General features: G+C 43.3%; 1 long non-coding RNA gene across 1 annotated transcript; it reads left to right on the top strand.

Annotated features, from left to right (window-relative positions):
* The first annotated feature begins 12624 nt into the window (after positions 1-12624).
* LOC141243143 (uncharacterized) lies at positions 12625-19065 on the top strand. Its single transcript, XR_012307454.1, has 3 exons — positions 12625-12802; positions 13206-13276; positions 17002-19065. It is a non-coding gene; the product is annotated as an uncharacterized lncRNA (long non-coding RNA).
* Positions 19066-19087: the final 22 nt, after the last annotated feature.

Below are 19087 nucleotides of genomic sequence, written 5' to 3'. Positions count from 1 at the left end.
TAACAGCAGCTCAGATTAGAGACCAGGTCAATGCCACACAGAGTTCTAGCAGCAGACACATCTCTACAACAACTGTTAAGAGGAGACTTTGTGCAGCAGGCCTTCATGGTAAAATAGCTGCTAGGAAACCACTGCTAAGGACAGGCAACAAGCAGAAGAGACTTGTTTGGGCTAAAGAACAAAAGGAATGTACATTAGACCAGTGGAAATCTGAGCTTTGGTTTGATGAGTCCAAATTTGAGATCTTTGGTTCCAACCACCATGTCTTTGTGCGACGCAGAAAAGGTGAACGGATGGACTCTACATGCCTGGTTCCCACCGTGAAGCATGGAGGAGGAGGTGTGATGGTGTGGGGGTGCTTTGCTGGTGACACTGTTGGGGATTTATTCAAAATTGAAGGCATACTGAACCAGCATGGCTACCACAGCATCTTGCAACGGCATGCTATTCCATCAGGTTTGCGTTTAGTTGGACCATCATTTATTTTTTAACAGGACAATGACCCCAAACACACCTCTAGGCTGTGTAAGGGCTATTTGACCAAGAGGGAGAGTGATGGGGTGCTACGCCAAATGATCTGGCCTTTACAGTCACCAGACCTGAACCCAATCGAGACGGTTTGGGGTGAGCTGGACCGCAGAGTGAAGGCAAAAGGGCCAACAAGTGCTAAGCATCTCTGGGAACTCCTTCAAGATTGTTGGAAGACCATTTCCGGTGACTACCTCTTGAAGCTCATCAAGAGAATGCCAAGAGTGTGGAAAGCAGTCATCAAAGCAAAAGGTGGCTATTTTGAAGAACCTAGAATATAAGACATATTTTCAGTTGTTTCACACTTTTTTGTTAAGTATATAATTCTACATGTGTTAATTCATAGTTTTGATGCCTTCAGTGTGAATGTACAATTTTCATAGTCATGAAAATACAGAAAAATCTTTAAATGAGAAGGTGTGTCCAAACTTTTTTGTCTGTACTGTATGTGTAATACATACTCCTGGCCAGGGTCCATCTTGTGGGCATCACCTCGCTCCATACACTTGCATAGAGCAAGGCCGTGCTATGACAGAGGTTGTGGTCATCTAGAGGGTGTGGCCTCGCTCCATACACTTGCATAGAGCAAGGCCGTGCTACGACAGTGGTTGTGGTCATCTAGAGGGTGTGGCCTCGCTCCATACACTTGCATAGAGCAAGGCCATGCTACGACAGTGGTTGTGGTCATCTAGAGCAGGGGTCCTAAAACTACGGCCCGCGGGCCACATGCGGCCCGCGGAGGACTTTTATCCGGCCCGCCGGGCTATGGGCGGAGGAGAGGGGAGCCGTGTCAGCGCCCACCCTTCTCCCCCGCTTGCTCAGGGCCCCGGCAGGCGGATACTTACCTGTCCCCATGCCTCTGCAGATCTGCTGTCTTCCTGCTCTGCGCTTCCTGTGACGTCTCAGGTCAGAGGGTGCGGTGACGTCTTTACACCGCGCCCTCCCGAGTGTCGTCACAGGCAGCGCAGAGCGGGCTGCCGCCGCCGCGACGCTGGAGTCCAGACCAGAGTAGAGCAGCGGTAGCAAGTGAGAAGTGAGGTGAGTATTGGATTTTTTTTTTTTTATGTATGGAGGCATAGGTCATTATATGGAGGGGTGACATCCTGCAAGGGGTATAATATGGGGGGGGTGACATCCTGCATGGGGCATCATATGGGGGGTGATATCCTGCATGGGGCATTATATGGGGGGGGGGTGACATGCTGCATGTGGCATTATATGGGGGGGTGACATGCTGCATGGGGCATTATATGGGGGGGTGACATGCTGCATGGTGCATTATATGGGGGGGTGACATGCTGCATGGGGCATTATATGGGGGGGTGACATGCTGCATGGGGCATTATATGGGGGGGTGACATGCTGCATGGGGCATTATATGGGGGGGTGACATGCTGCATGGGGCATTATATGGGGGGGTGACATGCTGCATGGGGCATTATACGGGGGTGTGTGACATGCTGCATGGGGCATTATAAAGACAGGGGAGTGATATCCTGCATGGGGCATTATATGGGGGGTGACATCCTGCATGGGGCATTATATGGGGGGTGACATCCTGCATGGGGCCTTATATGGGGGGTGACATCCTGCATGGGGCATTATATGGGGGGTGACATCCTGCATGGGGCTTTATATGGGGGGGAAAGGGACATCCTGCATGGGGCATTATATGGGGGGAAAGGGACATCCTGCATGGGCATAATATGGGGGGAAAGGGACATCCTGCATGGGGCATAATATGGGGGGAGGTGACATGCTGCATGGAGCATAATATGGGGGGGTGACATGCTGCATGGGGCATAATATGGGGGGGTGACATGCTGCATGGGGCATTATATGGGGGGGGTGACATGCTGCATGGGGCATTATATGGGGGGTGGCATCCAGCATGGGGCATTATAAGGGGGGAACAGCCTGCATGGGGCATTATAAGGGGTGGAACAGCCTGCATATTGCATTATAAGGGGGAAACAGCCTGCCTATTGGGAACATTTACCTGCCCATTGAGGACCTATGCTGCCTATTGGGGATATTTACCTGCCTATTGGGGATATTTACCTGCCTATTGGGGACATTTACCTGCCTATTGGGGACCTATGCTGCCTATTGGGTACATTTACCTGCCTATTGGGGACCTATGGTGCCTATTGGGTACATTTACCTGCCTATTGAGGACCTATGCTGCCTATTGGGGATATTTATCTGCCTATTGGGGATATTTACCTGCCTATTGAGGACCTATGCTGCCTATTGGGGATATTTACCTGCCTATTGGGGATATTTACCTGCCTATTGGGGATATTTACCTGCCTATTGAGGACTTATGCTGCCTATTGGGGATATTTACCTGCCTATTGGGGATATTTACCTGCCTATTGAGGACCAATGCTGCCTATTGGGGATATTTACCTGCCTATTGGGGATATTTACCTGCCTATTGGGGACCTATGCTGCCTATTGGGGATATTTACCTGCCTATTGAGGACATATGCTGCCTATTGGGTACAGTTACCTACCTATTGAAATACCGGTTGATTTAACTTTACTTGTTCTTCATTTTAAATATTGTATTTGTTCCTGTATTGTTTTTTTTACTACAATATAAGATATGTGCAGTGTGCATAGGAATGTGTTTATAGTTTTTTTTAAAAACAATATTCCGGCCCTCCAATGGTCTGAGGGACCGTGAACTGGCCCCCTGTTTAAAAGTTTGAGGACCCCTGATCTAGAGGGTGTGGCCTCGCTCCATACACTTGCATAGAGCAAGGCCGTGCTATGACAGTGGTTGTGGTCATCTAGAGGGTGTGGCCTCGCTCCATACACTTGCATAGAACAAGGCCGTGCTACGACAGTGGTTGTGGTCATCTAGAGGGTGTGGCCTCGCTCCATACACTTGCATAGAGCGAGTCCGTGCTACGACAGTGGTTGTGGTCATCTAGAGGGTGTGGCCTCGCTCCATACACTTGCATAGAGCAAGGCCGTGCTATGACAGTGGTTGTGGTCATCTAGAGGGTGTGGCCTCGCTCCATACACTTGCATAGAGCAAGGCCATGCTACGACAGTGGTTGTGGTCATCTAGAGGGCGTGGCCTCGCTCCATACAATTGTATGGAAGTGAGGCCACGCCCACTGGCCAGGCCATAGCCATGAGTATATATAACACATGCGTACCCTCCTTTGCTGCCATATAAGGTGTCACCATGACTTCAGGCAAAATTTATGTGTCCTGATATAGTGTAAAGGGTACACGTTGATTATAGAGGTTTTTTTTTCCCCCAGAGTAATTTAGGTGGCCCCCTTCTCTTGTTACCTATGACCTTTTGTGCTGGAAGGTGAAATAGTACCTATAGAAATAGTACCTACAGCATAGCACTTTAGTTGGGCTAAACTGTACAGCATAGTAATTTAATGGTGATAACATTGGGCATTAGTCCATTATTTTAAATTTGGCTGCTTGGAGTTGACCCTTCAAAGCTAAATAGGTAGTTTGTATTCTGTCTTTTTATGGGGTGTTATGTTTGTATGTTTTAAGACTTGTATCAATAAAATTATGCTTTTTTTACCCTCCGGTCGTGGCTCAGAAACCAGCGAATCCCCACAGCGCACAGTACGGACTATGGGGGGTGCATTATACTATATGGAGGACTATGAATAACAAAATAAAAAATGAATTTGGCACTCCAAGTATATGTGAAAATAATGTGTTTCTTATACAGGTTCCTCTGTGTGCATAAATTAACATTTCGACCTATATCTGGCCTTCTTCAGTACAATCTGGAGTTCAGCAACATGTCTATGTGGGATGGAAACATATGACCAGGGAGACAAGATGCGCTGTATGCAGATGGTGTTAAAGGGCGCAGGAGTATCGCACAAAAGTGTTTGGCGATGGCGCTCACTGACATATTAATAGCAATAGATTCACTAGGTACATTTTAGGAAAAAATGCACCTGCACCATATTATGGCCCAAAAATGGGGGTGAATGTTTAATTCCACTCCAAATAATCAATGTATAGCAATCAGACAAATAGGAATTTTTGGCAAAAAAGTTAAACACTTTATTAGACGATCATATAAAATACACACACATGATTAATAAAGGATGACAACCACACACCCATAACTGAGTGACATATGCATGAAATATCATTAATGTAAACCATATACAGTGCTCAAAAGTTTACATCACTCGGCAGAATTTTTCCTTTCTTGGCCTTGTTTCAGAGAATATGAATGATAACAAAAAACTTTTTCTCTACTCATGATTATTGGTTGGGTGAAGCCATTTATTGTCAAACTACTGTGATTTTTCTTTTTAAATCTTAATGACAACCAAAAACATCCAAATGACCCTGATCAAAAGTTCACATACCCCAGTTCTTAATACCGTGTATTGCCCCCTCTAACATCAATGACAGCTTGAAGTCTTTTGTGGTAGTTGTTGATGAGGTTCTTTTTTTTCTCAGATGGTAAAAAGCCTCCAGTTCCTGTAAATTCCTGGGCTGTCTAGCATGAACTGCGCGCTTGAGATCTCCCCAGAGTGGCTCAATGATATTGAGGTCAGGAGACTGAGATGGCCACTCCAGAACCTTCACTTTGTTTTGCTGTAGACAATGACAGGTCGACTTGGCCTTGTGTTTTGGATCGTTGTCATGTTGGAATTTCCAAGTAGGTCCCATGCGCAGCTTCCAGGCTGATGAGTGCAAATTTGCCTCCAGCTTTTGCTGATAACGTGCTGCATTCATCTTTCCTTCAACTTTTACCAAGTTTCCTGTGCCTTTGTAGCTCACACATCCCCAAGACATCAGCGATCCACCTCTGTGCTTTATTGTAGGAATGGTGTTCTTTTCATCATAGGCCTTGTTGACCTCTCTCCAAATGTAACGTTTATGGTTGTGGCCAAAAAGTTCAATTTTGGTCTCATCACTCCAAATTACCTTGTTCCAGAAGTTTTGAGGCTTCTCGCTGTGCTGTTTGCCGTATTGTAGGCCAGATACTTTGTGGCATTTGCGCAGTAATGGCTTTCTCCTGGCGACTCGACCATGCAGCCTATTCTTCTTCAAGAACCTCCTTATTGTGCATTTTGAAACAGCCACACCGCTAGTTTTCAGAGAGTGCTGAATTTCAGTTGATGTTATTTGTGGGTTTTTCTTTGCATCCTGAACAATTTTCCTGGCAGTTGTGGCCGCAATTTTTGTTGGTCTACCTGACCGTCTACCTACGCTTTTACAGAGCCCCTGATTTTCCATTTGTTAATTAAAATTTGAACGCTGCTGACTGGCATTATCAATTCCTTGGATATCTTTTTGTATCCCTTTCCTGTGTTATACAGTTCAACTACCTTTTCCCGTAGATCCATTGACAATTCTTATGCTTTCCCCATGACTCCAGAAACGTCAGTGGCTGGATGAAAGATGCAAGGGTCTGTCTGGATCCCAGAAACTCACTCAGCTTTTATGCACACACACTGATTATAAGCAAACAAGTCACATGTGAGGATGTTACCTTTAGTAGCCATTCAAACCCATTTGTGTCAAATTCTGTGCATGTTATCAGGCCAAAATCACCAGGGTATGTGAACTTATGATCAGCGTCATTTGGATGTTTTTGGTTGTCATTAAGATTTAGAAAGAGAAAACACAGTAGTCTAACAATAAATGGCTTCACCCAACCAATAACCATGAGTGAAGAAATAGTTTTTTGTTCTCATTCATATTCTCAGAAACAAGGCCAAGAAAGGAAAAATTCTGCCATGGTATGTAAACTTTTGAGCACAACTGTTGGTCTCAATGGAAGAAAGTACAACAATAATTCTGTGGCGGTGAAGATATGTAGTGGGTGTGATCTATAGCATAATTGTAGATATCACTATGGACATATAGATTCCACACCCAGGAACACCCTTAATTGTAGTTATCAATTAGTCATACCCCTAATATTGCACTCTTACCCATATAGAGCCATGTATATTTCTGTATTTGTCACTATAGATATTATCATTAATATGCCATAAATAAGAAACAATCTTAATATCCTTCTAATATCGCATAATGTGGTCTCTCCACTGTGCTGTATACAGTTAATACAATGCTCCTGTGCACCATCTTGTGGCCTTTTTTGAGTATTACGCTCCCACTATGCACAGTGTTCATTTCTCTCAACTATGAATGCTAGACTACTTTTGCAGATCGACCCGGCAGCACGCATGCACATCTGGTTCTTCGTCTCAACCCAGTTTGTGACACGGCCGGTCACGTGACACCAGTGTTGGCAAGCTCCTGGATGTCACCAGTTTGCGCATGCACCAATACACGCCGCGTCCCTCTCCTATTTGCTAGTGCTGCATTGTTATACTCCCTCTTCCTATAATGATGCCACCCCCTGATGAAGACATTGTCAAAATGCGTGTTCTGGTCAGCGCATCGCAAGGGAGCTCCTGCTGTGAACCAAGTATGTGCTAAACTAATTTTTTCCCATCCATCCTGAGTGTATGCTGACTATTTGACCATGCAATATATGGGAATATCTTTACCTTTTACTCCAATCTTGTATACTTGACCATTATTTAGTCACCATACACACTGTATCTTATGATTGCATCATTAATATTATATATGTATTTTTATACATATTTCCTTATATATATTTCTGATGATGGTTACGTTCAATATACTATATTTGTGATTTTCTACTAAGCACAGAGTCTCCTTTACATTTTCATATACACTATTTTTATTTATGATGTTTTCTGTTTTTTGTATGTCCACTACACCTTTCTACTTGATCAATACAGTTAATCTTTTATGACATTTATTTATGACTCGCTATATTGACTTAATTATTGTTTTTTTGTGTCCCTTCTATCCATTGCAAAAAATAGTATACAATTTATTAATTTTACTCACTTATATAGTGCCAGTAATTCCAAAGCGCTTTACAGATATTATCATCACTGTCCCCATTGGGGCTCACAATCTAAACTCTCTATTGGTCTGTCTTTGAAGTGTGGGAGGAAATCAACGCACCCACGGGGAGAATATACAAACTGCTTGCAGATGTTGTCTTTTTAAGATATTTTACAATGCTATTAAGATATTTTATTTTTTAATTTATTAATAGTAATTTTATTTGTTATAAAATCGCTTTGTAGAAACATGTACATTTTACAACACTTGTGTATCATTTTTCCAGCCCACCCTCAATAAACAGGAAAAGGTGGAGAAAGAAAGCAGAAAAGGGAATGGGTTAAAAAAAAACTAGGGAGGGGAGAGGGCAGGAAGATTTGATGACTTTAATAGACTTATTATATACCAGTCAGGCGCATCCTTTTAGCATAAAAACATAAATAATGTGTACGTTAACAAATGTCTATATATGATGTGAACATTGTCTTACTGGTCAGGTCCCATAGAAACATCAAACATGAGGGGTATACCTGCCATAGAAGGAGCCTGTCTGCAGACAGATGCCATTAGCCTGCAGGCAGAGGAGTCATTTGTAGATAAATACTATATTAAACATGTGCAGCAATCTAATTGGAAGAGCGGCTGCAGGGAGAAAATAAAGTTACACTCTCCCTGCAGCCGCTCCCTTCCAGTCATCAGGGCTCGGACAGTGAAGAGTCAGTGATCTCTACACACTGAGTGCTCTGTAATCACATCCACCGCTCCGACATCCATAGAGCAGGATGTCAATGAGAAAGAAGGGAGAGATTACAGCTCGCTCACAGTGTAGTGATCGCTGACTGCTCACTGCCCGGTGCTGCCCCAGAACAGGAAACAAGCGGCTGCAGGGAGAATACAACTTCATTTTTCCCCACTTCCAATTAGATGACCCACATTGTATAAAACAGCTTTTATCTGCAGATTTATATTTTTGCAGAGAGGTTTCTTTTAAGACTCTAAAGTTATAAATCTGTTATACAGCTCGTCCCAATCATATAATGTGAGCAGTTCTGTTCCCATCTCTGTGTATACACTGTGTAATGTGAATGTATTGTGCTCTGTGAACTGTATATGGGGCACAGAGAATGATACTTGCCACATGATGACCAGTAACGGATGATGTAATCCAGTCAATCCAGCAAAAATGATAAAAGGGGAAATGGGGGAGGGTACAAATGTGAAGGAAAGGGAAAAATATGACAAAACACTGCGCTTCTAAGGCTAAGAACTCTCCAGATGCTCCTTGTAGACAAGTCGCTGCCGTCGCTCTCTCCCAACTGTCACCTGAGATACAAATGATAACATTACAGATGTCAGGAGCGACCAGTAACTGCCAATCACCTGCAGTCACATGACCTCCTCACTGCAGCCAGCACATTCCTCTTACATGGGAAACCTTCCAGTAAAGATTTAGCCGCGATTCACCAAGACCGGCCGTTCTCATGTCGGAACGTGCTGGTTTCTGGCCCTTAGTCTGACATTTATTGGTTAGACATTGTGCCTGCATGAGCTCCTGAGTCTGTTTTGGGCATTTGCAGTAACTGGGGCTAATACTGAGGTGATGGAGGTTTCCCTTTTGTCAAAGAATTATAGCAGAGTCTGGAGATTCATTAAATACAAACACTGTGGCCCGATTCATCATTTGTGATTTATTCAAGTCACTTTTCTTTTTTGTTTTGTGGCATTTACTAGTGTTTTTTTCATAAAATTCTTCAATATGGCATACGCGGTCAAGCACTGTCAGGAGGGGGGCTTATTGCAGAAGGGTCAGCAATTATAGACAGGGGCATAACTACAATAGGTGCAGGGGTTGCAATCACATCTGGACTCTAGAGCCTAGAGGGCCCAAAAAGTCCCTTTGGTTTGTATGAAAAGACCAATACTATTAAAGACTTGCAATAATTGGGGGCCCTGTTGGAGCTTTTACATTGGGGCCCATGAGCTTCAAGTTACTCCACTGATTATAGGAAGTATTGAGAAAGTGCAAGTTCAGCGAAGGTTCCTGAGTGAGTTAAAAAAAGGCCGAGCCTTGAGGATCAGTCAGATTGTTTGCAGAGGTAACAGCTCTTATCTAGTGAGAAAGCAGGCGGCAGGGAAGCTCTTAAAGGAAATCTGTGAGGTTGAAGAACACTATTGACCTGCAGATAGATGGTTGATCTGTTTTTGGATTGCTTTACTAATGAATCAGAATTTTTTCTGAAACTCTGAGTGCCGGATTTTTTCTTCTTTGAGAACATGGAGTGTTATCATATTCTGGCACCATATTTTTATAAAGAGTGACGTACATCCTACTTACATATTATAGGTTTCAGGTATATGATGATGACATTGATCACGTTACTGTACTTGGACCGCATGACCCCTCACATGGGGGGGGCACACAATCTGAACTGCCCGGGCCCTGGCCACCCTTAATCCACCCCTGGTAGCTGTGTCTTTCATATAGAAATGTACTGAGTTTTGGCTAAACTTACAGTTAGTTTCTTGCAGTGTGTTGCCAGCACTGTGACCTTGGAGATTGGACGCACCATTCGCTAGTGATGAGCAGCTTTTTTCTTATGCACAATAAAATTGCATTAATTTTATTTATTTATTATACCTTGCTGATATATTCATATTCCACAGCACTTTACATACATTATCATCGATGTCAGTATATCTTTGGAGTGTGGGAGGAAACCGGAGAACCCGGAGGAAACCCACGCAAACACAGGGAGAACATACAAACTCCTTGCAGATGCTGTCCTTGGTGGGATTTGCACGGCCAGTATAGCTCTGGATCGGCGTACACGACAGAGTGTTCAAGTTCCTGCCAATATCCAGCAATTTTGCACAGTCATTGATGAGAGGACCAACATTTCACAACCAACAACCTGATCAACTCTAAGCGAAGGAGATGTGTTTGCACCGCGTGAGGCAAATGGTGGTCACACCAGATACTGATTGGTTTTCTGAGATAATGACTTTTGTGTTTCCATTGGCTGTAAGCCATAATCATCAACATTAACAGAAATCAACACTTGAAATAGATCATTCTGTAATGACTCTATATAATGAGTTTCACTTTTTGTATTGAAGAACTGAAATGAATTAACTTTTTGATGATATTCTAATTTTGTGAAATGCACCTGTATATAAGAAGGAAGGATCCTGCTATAATTGAACTTTTGATATATTTTTTCTCATTTTACATACAGTTTAAATAATTTAATATTTTGATAAACTAGACTTTTTTTGGACACGACAATACTAAGTAAATGTTTTTTTTATTTCAACTTTGTATTTTCTTAATTTTTAAATAGGGAAAAGAGGCATCTAAATGGTTGACGACAACGATCGGAGCTAGCTCCAGCCAAAGCTGTCAGAGAAAGATGCCGGCTCTGTATCGCATACTGGGCATCTGCCACTTATGAAGGGCTCTCAGCTCCTCACCATTGCAGCCTATGGCTATGTGCCCACGATGCAGATTTGGTGCGTTTTTTGTGTGTTTTTTTTTTCCGTGTGGAAATGTAGCTGAAGCACATTGCACATCTCAGGATTTTTTCTGCTCGGATTTTAGGTGTGGAAAAAAACGCAGCATGTCCATTCTTTATGCGTTTCAGCATGCGGATTTGCCTATACAATGCATTTGAAAAACGCATGGCAAATCCGCAAGTAAAAATGCTTCAAAAGCGCGTGTAAAATCAGCATGCGTTTTTACTGCCAAGGACATGCAGAAATGCTGCGGAAAATTTCAGCTTCATTTCTGCACCGTGGGCACATAGCCTATCACTGGGCTCTGAGGTTTAGTTGGTGCAGAAAGGGGCAGCAGCAGAAACCCACAATAACAAACATCAAGAGCAGCGGCAGAGAGTCACCACTGGACCTGTGGAGGGTGAGTAGAGCGCATTTTGCTTGTTTTTTAAATAAACTGCAGCTGGGGAATAGAGGTCTTCCAAATCTGGAATACCCATTTAACCTCTGGAAGCCTCGGGGGTAAACAAATAATTCTCAGAAAATCCTTTTCACCAAAAGTCCTGGCAGCACCCCAGGCAAAAACTATAGTACCCCATTATAATAGTCCGCCCGGCACCACTGGGCTCTGTCCTGCGTCGTATCTCTCAGGCTTTGGCTATAAACAGAAATGACAAAACTATGTCTTTTTTGGAAGCGGAAAATCCAATGAGATTTTCCGGAGGAATTTGCGTTGCTTTTTCTGTTTGTTTTGGGGTTGTTTTCTTGAAGCGTTATTGAAGTATTTTCTCCTTATGGTCTTTTGCAGCCTGTGACAGTGTCGAGTTTGGAGAAGATTCCATGAGAATCCGCCTCACAGAAGTGACGTTAATTATTATTATTTTTTATTTTGTGCAGTGAGGTTTTTAATGTTTAGTCAGAAAAACTCTCAAAATAATTCACAATATGAACAGCCGTGTGGATATTCCACAGCAATGAATATGAGGAGTAGTCAGAGTATCTGAAGCAGTTTTTTACGTGGATTTTGGAGTGGATCTGACACAATATCCATGTAGAAAACTGTGTGTGAACTTCGCTCAAGGTAGATAATAAAGAGGTTGTCTCCACGTTGATCTTCAGCACCCCGATCCCCATCCTCCCGACTTCTGGTTGCCGGGTGGCTGATGCTGTCCTGCTTGATTGACAGGTCAGACATGTGGCAATGTAGCATTGCTGAACCCAAATGGTGCGCCCTCCGATGCTGACACATGAGGCATCTTTACCGCTGCAGCCCCGGAGAGTGCAGGGTACTAAATCCGGGCAGCCTCAAATCAGTGTGTACAAGCTCTATAGAAAACAGCTTGTAAGCGCTGCACTCCTAGCACAGCAGTGGCCGGTAACCTAGGCAACGAGCAGTAAACAAAACTAAAATTCCTCCTCTCCTTGAGAATGAAAAGGATTTTTTAAAAACAAGTAAATCACAAAGCTGCTGCTTTTTATAAACAATTCTTCCCATTGATGAGGTCACTTTTATTGGGCGGCTACTACTAGAGAACAAATGGCGTTTCCACCTGTCATTGACTCCCTTTACATGTGGTAATTAAGCACCAGCAATAACCCCGCGGGTACAGCACATTACGGCCATATACGGAGATGACACGGCCTCTCTGCTCGCTGCCTTGTTACGGTGCACCCCTCCGCTATGCGCTTGGTATGGTCCCGGGTATAAATGCGCACTGCCCCGCCCCCTGGACGCTGTAGTGGCAGCTGTCGGCTGTGAGGTGCAGCAGTCATGGCTTCTTGGAGGTTTCTCAGCTCGTCCGTCGCGCTGTGCCCCGGAGTGCAGGGACCGTGTGCCGCAGCAGACCATGCGTCAGAGCAATGAGCGCTGGAGGTGGGTATGACAGCCATGGTGGACAGTGGCCGCCTCCTGTGTGTGGTGTGAGGACTGCTGTGTATTACTAGGTGTGAGGCTGGAGTGTGCGGTGTCCCCTGTGAAGGGCATAGGACGGGACAGTGTACGTGACTTTGCAGCAGTGTAGTAATGTGCGCCGCCCATCAGCACGTACTCACTGCTCCAGTGACAGCAGGTGACACCCAGGACTGTGACCTTGTGCACGGGGTCTGCCAAGCCCCTGCACAGGTTACACTTCCACTACTGTACCCTCTGTACAGACTGAATTGTCACACAGCTCTGCTGGCTATTGTCCTCTGTTATCAGCCACTTTCAGGTCACTTTGTTTTTTCTTTGTAGTATTCTTGCTATGATCTGTCCTTTTTGTGTCTTTTCTGTTTAGGTATCCCCACTGATGAGGAGTAGGCGACGGGCCTGGAGAGGAAAGTCCTGAACGCTTTGAAGAAGGGAGAGGTATATGACCTAATGAAGATAATTAAGACTGAAATGTACAACTGGGGACGCTAGAGTGCTACTCCCCTCCATTAGAGTGCTACTCCCCTCCATTAGAGTGCTACTCCCCTCCATTAGAGTGCTACTCCCCTCCATTAGAGTGCTACTCCCCTCCATTAGAGTGCTACTCCCCTCCATTAGAGTGCTACTCCCCTCCATTAGAGTGCTACTCCCCTCCATTAGAGTGCGTCTAGGACCAGGCTGAGCCATGTTCACACACTTATATCTTACTCCTTGTGTTTACTGTTTGTTTTTGTTTTTTTTACAATTTTCTTGTATTGTGCCAAGTAGTGGACAAACCCTCCTTACTATATCCCTCAGTGTAAAATGGAAACAAACTCCCCTCCTGTGCGGGTGCCATTCTAGCAATGTGAGTGCTGGGTCTCCCTGGTCTCCCATGATATTTGTATACCGTGTGAGTGCTGCAGCCAGTCTGCTGCTAATGGGCCACTGTTCTCACACTTTCCTCTGATGTCCAAAGTTCATCTCCAGGAAGTGTGAGCGAAGCAGCCTGTTAGCGGCTGCTGATTATTCCATATGGGACCGGGAGACCTATTGCTGACACTGTTGGAACGACGCTGGTGTGAAACTGGAGTTTGTTTTATACCGGGTAATACAGCCTTTAAGAAAGGGGTTGTCAAGTCTTTGACAAACCTTTTAATATCCTTGTGTGTTTAGAGGAACAAACATTGGCTTTGCCCACTTCTCAAAGTTGTCTAAGCTGGCTGGGACACACATGTGTCAAGAAACTATTTGCTTTCAGCAACAAAAAGTTGTGCAAAAATGTAGCGAGATTCCAGGTTTTACAGTAGAAACCTGGTGACACTTGATGAGTCTGGGACAAAGTGAAACTGGCTGAAGAGGGGTCCCCGTCTTCAGATGCATCTGTAGGTCTTGTGCTTGTGATGTAAAGTTTGGGTCCTGGTGACATCCCCTATACTTTATTGGTGTAGCTGCTAGTCACACCCCGGTGTATATGGGGCATTATTAGTGACCTGCTAGACAGTCTAGCCACAGGGAACACACATCTGGTCACTTCTGTGTTCTGTAGTCATGCTTCCCAGGTCCTATTTCTTCGCGCTTTTTTATTTAATCCCTTATATAGCGCCTTTAATTCCGAAGCACTTTACCGACATTATCACTGACCCCATTGGGGCTCATAATCTAAATTCTCTATCAGTATGTCTTTGAAGTTTGGGAGTAAATTAGAGGAAACCCACGCAAACACAGGGAGAACATACAAACTCCTTGCAGATGTTGTCCTTGGTGGGATTTGAAGCCAGGACCCTATTACAGAGTGGGGAACTAGGAGAAACTGGATACTTTTTCCAGCGTATAAAACAGGATGGGATATGTAGTCTAGGAATGATGGCCGTATCCACAAATAGGCATGAGAAGAATTTTTTTATTATTATTATTTATTTATTTTACTATGACCTAAAAACTAACAGGCAGGTAGTTGCTAACTGTCTGTCTGTGCCTGGTGTCTGTCTCTGCCAGCACAGAGCGGTCAGACTGCTCCTGCTGGCGATTCAGCGGCTTCCACGGACGTCTTGTCAACAGAGCAGCTTCTTCTCTTCTGCTCTGTTGACAGCCAGCTTCCTTTTCCCAAAGTAAAAATAAAATGGCCCTGGACAACCCATTTAATGATACTTTGGCAGCATCGTTTAATAACTTTGTTCTACCTTGTTTCTCACTGTGAAGGACTCCAAACATCTGTCATGTGGCAACAACTCAAGGGGTAATGCCACCAGATTACTTTTTTTACGTTCTTTCTCATGCACCCTCTCCACAGGTCCTCAGTGCATATGGATGTCATAAAGCAGAATGGGGTGCTAACCATGTACCCATCACTTTAGACATCATAGTGGGGAGGAAGGGTTTCTCCTGCTGTTGACATACTTGGCCTCCATTACATTGATCACTGCTGGCAGGAGTATTATAATAAGTTTGTCCTACGACAGCTTCTTTCCAGACCTTCTTATAAGATGGTGTTCTTGCTTCAACACACGGTAAATAGTGCAGGTCTGAGATTAGGCAATGTACTGTATAGCTGTGCATGGGATATATTGTGCTGATTTCAGTGGATCAACCATGTAAGTACAGCAGTGCCTATCATGAGTTTCAGGCCTTGTTCCAGTTATTCCTTTGTTTCCAGGAGAAGTAAAGCAAATGACCGACCTCTTATACAAATGTGGATTAAGGTCAAAGTCCATAATGAGTCCTTTGCAGGAATCTCTCAGTGTATCTGGATTCATGACAAGACATTGCTAAATTATTTTGTTCAGTGTCTTTAAATAAACATTTGTGTTCTTTACATATACAGGTGCATCTCACAAAATTAGAATATCATCAAAAATTTAATTTATTTCAGTTCTTCAATACAAAAGCTGAAACTGATATTATAGTCATTACAAACATAGTGATCTATTTCAAGTGTTTATTTCTTTTAATGTTGATGATTATGGCTTACAGCCAATGAAAACACAAAACTCATTATCTCAGTAAAGTAGAATAATTAATAAAAAACACCTGCAAAAGCTTCCTAAGCGTTTAAAAGGGTCCCTTAGTCTGTTTCAGTAGGCTCCACAATCATGGGGAAGACAGCTGACTTGACAGATGTCCAGAAGGCAGTCACTGACACAATCCACAAGGAGGATAAGCCACGAAAGGTCATTGCTAAAGAAGCTGGCTGTTCAGAGTGCTGAATCCAAGCATATTAATGGAAAGTTGAGTGGAACAAAAAAGTGTGTAGAAAAAGGTGCACAAGCAATCGGGATAACCGCAGCCTTGAAAGGCTTATTAACAAAAGGCCGTTCAAAAATTTTGGGGAGACTCACAAGGAGTGGACGGCTGCTGGAGTCATTGCTTTAAGAGCCACCACACACAGACGTATCCAGGACATGGGCTACAAGTGTCGCATTCCTTGTGTCAAGCCACTCATGACCAATAGACAACGCCAGAAGCGTCTTACCTGAGCCAAGGAGAAAAAGACCTGGATTGTAGCTCAGTGGTCCAAGGTGGTGTTTTCAGATGAAAGTAAATTTTGCATTTCATTTGGAAATCAAGGTCCCAGAGTCTGAAGGAAGAGTGGAGAGGCCACAATCCAAGCTACTTGAGGTCTAGTGTGGAGTTTCCACAATCAGTGATGGTTTGGGGAGCAATGTCATCTGTTCGTGTAGGGCCACTGTGTTTTATCAAGACCAAGGTCAGCGCAGCCGTCTACCAGGAAACTTTATTGCACTTCATGCTTCCCTCTGCTGATAAGATTTTTGGAGATGGAAATTTCATTCTCCTGCAGGACTTGGTACTTCTGGCAGTGTGGACAGGTGCCAATACCTGGTTTACAAACAGTATCACTATGCTTGATTGGCCAGCAAACTCGCCTGACCTTAACCCCATAGATTCTCTATGGGGTATTGTCAAGAGGAAACATTTTTCAAGCTGTTATAAAGTATTCTAATTTACTGAGATAATGAGTTTTGTGATTTCTTTGGCTGTAAGCCATAATCATCAACATTAACAGAAATCAACACTTGAAATAGATCACTGTTTGTAATGACTCTATATAATGAGTTTCACTTTTTGTATTGAAGAACTGAAATAAATACATTTTTTGATATTCTAATTCAGTGAGATGCACCAGTAAGTGGTATAACACTTACAACTCATTTTGTCTTTTTAAGGATCCTTTTAATGTCCTCAAGCCAAAATCCTATGCAGGAACCAAAGAGAATCCACACATTGTGCCATCAGTCAATAAGCAGAGACTTGTGGGCTGCATATGTAAGTTTCTTTGCTACACGTTTCATTTCAGTGTAAAACTTATAGAAAGGGTGATTAACCCCTGAAAGCTGTACAGATTTGTCATGAGCACATGTCACTTTGGGCTGTGTGCCAGATATGTACACCATGCCAATTAACCCATCAGATACCACAGTCAATCACAACAGCAGCATCTAAGTGGTTAAAAGGGAGAATACTCACTCTTTAACACTATCTGCTCATCGCGATTGTAATCGTGGGTGCCAATAGTTTGCATTGCACCCTGAGGTCATCAGATGACCTCGGGGTACAGTGGCCTGTTGGACCCTCTTTATGGCAGTGTCTAACAGACTGAGTCAGTGAAAATCTAACAGGTCTCATGCACTGTATTGTGAGTACTGCGTGAGTACTGCAGTGTATGGGACCAGGAATTGGTGAGAAATGTTCATGTTCCACAGTGGTACTAGGTTAAAGTAAAAGGATTAAATAAAATGCATGTATTAAATAAAGTATAATTACTCTTAACTTTCCCACAAAGAAAAATCCCCCACCTAGCTCTTGTGGTAAATAAGTTTCAGCTTCTAGAATATGGCGATGCAAAAACAAATTAATGTTTGTAAAATATTGTTTTTAGTGTGCAGAAGTAGCAAAGCATAAAGAGCTAAAACTGGTATCCTTATAATCATACTGAACCAAACAATAAATCATTCTTACTACTAATAGCTTTTACCACACAGTGAACCACATAAAAATATATAAAACCAATAACTGAATTGCTGTTCTTTGTTTTTTTGTTCATCCTGCATCTGTGTAAAAAGTGATCAAAAGAATGTTCTGTATCCCAAAATGGTACTTAAAAAAGGATCAAACTCCTCCTGCAAAAATAAGCTCTCGTACAGCTCTTGGCCAGATAAGTTGTTGCTCTCAGAATGTAGACCAAAATTTTTTTTTTTATAAATCTGACATCGCTGTAAATGTATTGAACAGAATAATAAAGCAGTCTTATCACTTATACCACACGAAAATTGCGTAAAATTTAAAAACTATTTTACTGCTGTTTTTGTTCATTCTGATTCCCAATAATCTGAATAAGGCTCGGTTCACATTTATCCTGTGCTCTCCACTGAGCACTTGCGTCTGGGTTTCAGTGTAAATTCCCCAAAAAATGTGATTCAGATAGAACCCCCAACTGAACCACTTGCTATAATGAGGCAGGTGGTCACTTTGGACTCCATCTGGTCTGTGTTCCACCAAAGTCCCATCAGTTTAGGTGTCTTTTTAGCGCACAAGTGTGGGTGACCACTGTTCTGTGCATGTCTCAAGATGGATACCACCGGAACAGATGCCAAACTGAGTCCAAAGTGTCTCCACCTGCCTCATTATGGAGAGCGGTTGCATTGGGGGGTTTCATCTAAATCACATTTTTGTAGGATTTACACGGAAACTCCAGCGTAAGTGCTTAGTGTAGAACACAATAATATGATCCCAGCCTTCTATTGAAAACAAGGGATGTCCCCCAAAATATTACCAATAAAACACTAACTTAGACCTGAGTGGAGTTTTGTGCAGGATATCTGTCACTGGAAACATAGGGGGTCCCACATTACTGGTAGAACAAAGACTCTTGAAAAGCGACGGATCCCAACCCATCAAATAAAATCCAGTGAAATCTGTGCTTCCAAATTCCCCTCCTTCTGAGCCCCCCTATGCCTAAACCACAGTAAGCGGCCACATGTTTGGCATTATTGTAGCTGGGAGAGTGCACTTAACAATTTACGGGGTGTATGTCTCCATAAGCTCAAGCTGGGCACAATATATGGGGCTACTACACTGTATGGGGGCACAATGTATGGGCATTTAAGTGGCAGATTTGCAATTCTCAAGGGGAAAAAAGCCTGGCGTGTATGTTGCAAAGCAAACTCCTGTGGGCCAAAATAGTTACTGCAGCTGTAGATGAATTCATTGAAAGGTACAATTTCTAAAATGGGGTCATTTTGTGCGTTTTTC

This window comes from Phyllobates terribilis, unplaced genomic scaffold, assembly GCF_046119375.1.
Source record: "Phyllobates terribilis strain yellow unplaced genomic scaffold, ASM4611937v1 Scaffold_1147__1_contigs__length_390069, whole genome shotgun sequence".
NCBI lineage: Eukaryota > Metazoa > Chordata > Amphibia > Anura > Dendrobatidae > Phyllobates > Phyllobates terribilis.
Note: the sequence above shows the minus strand (reverse complement) of the source record. Positions and strands in the feature narration are given on the sequence as shown.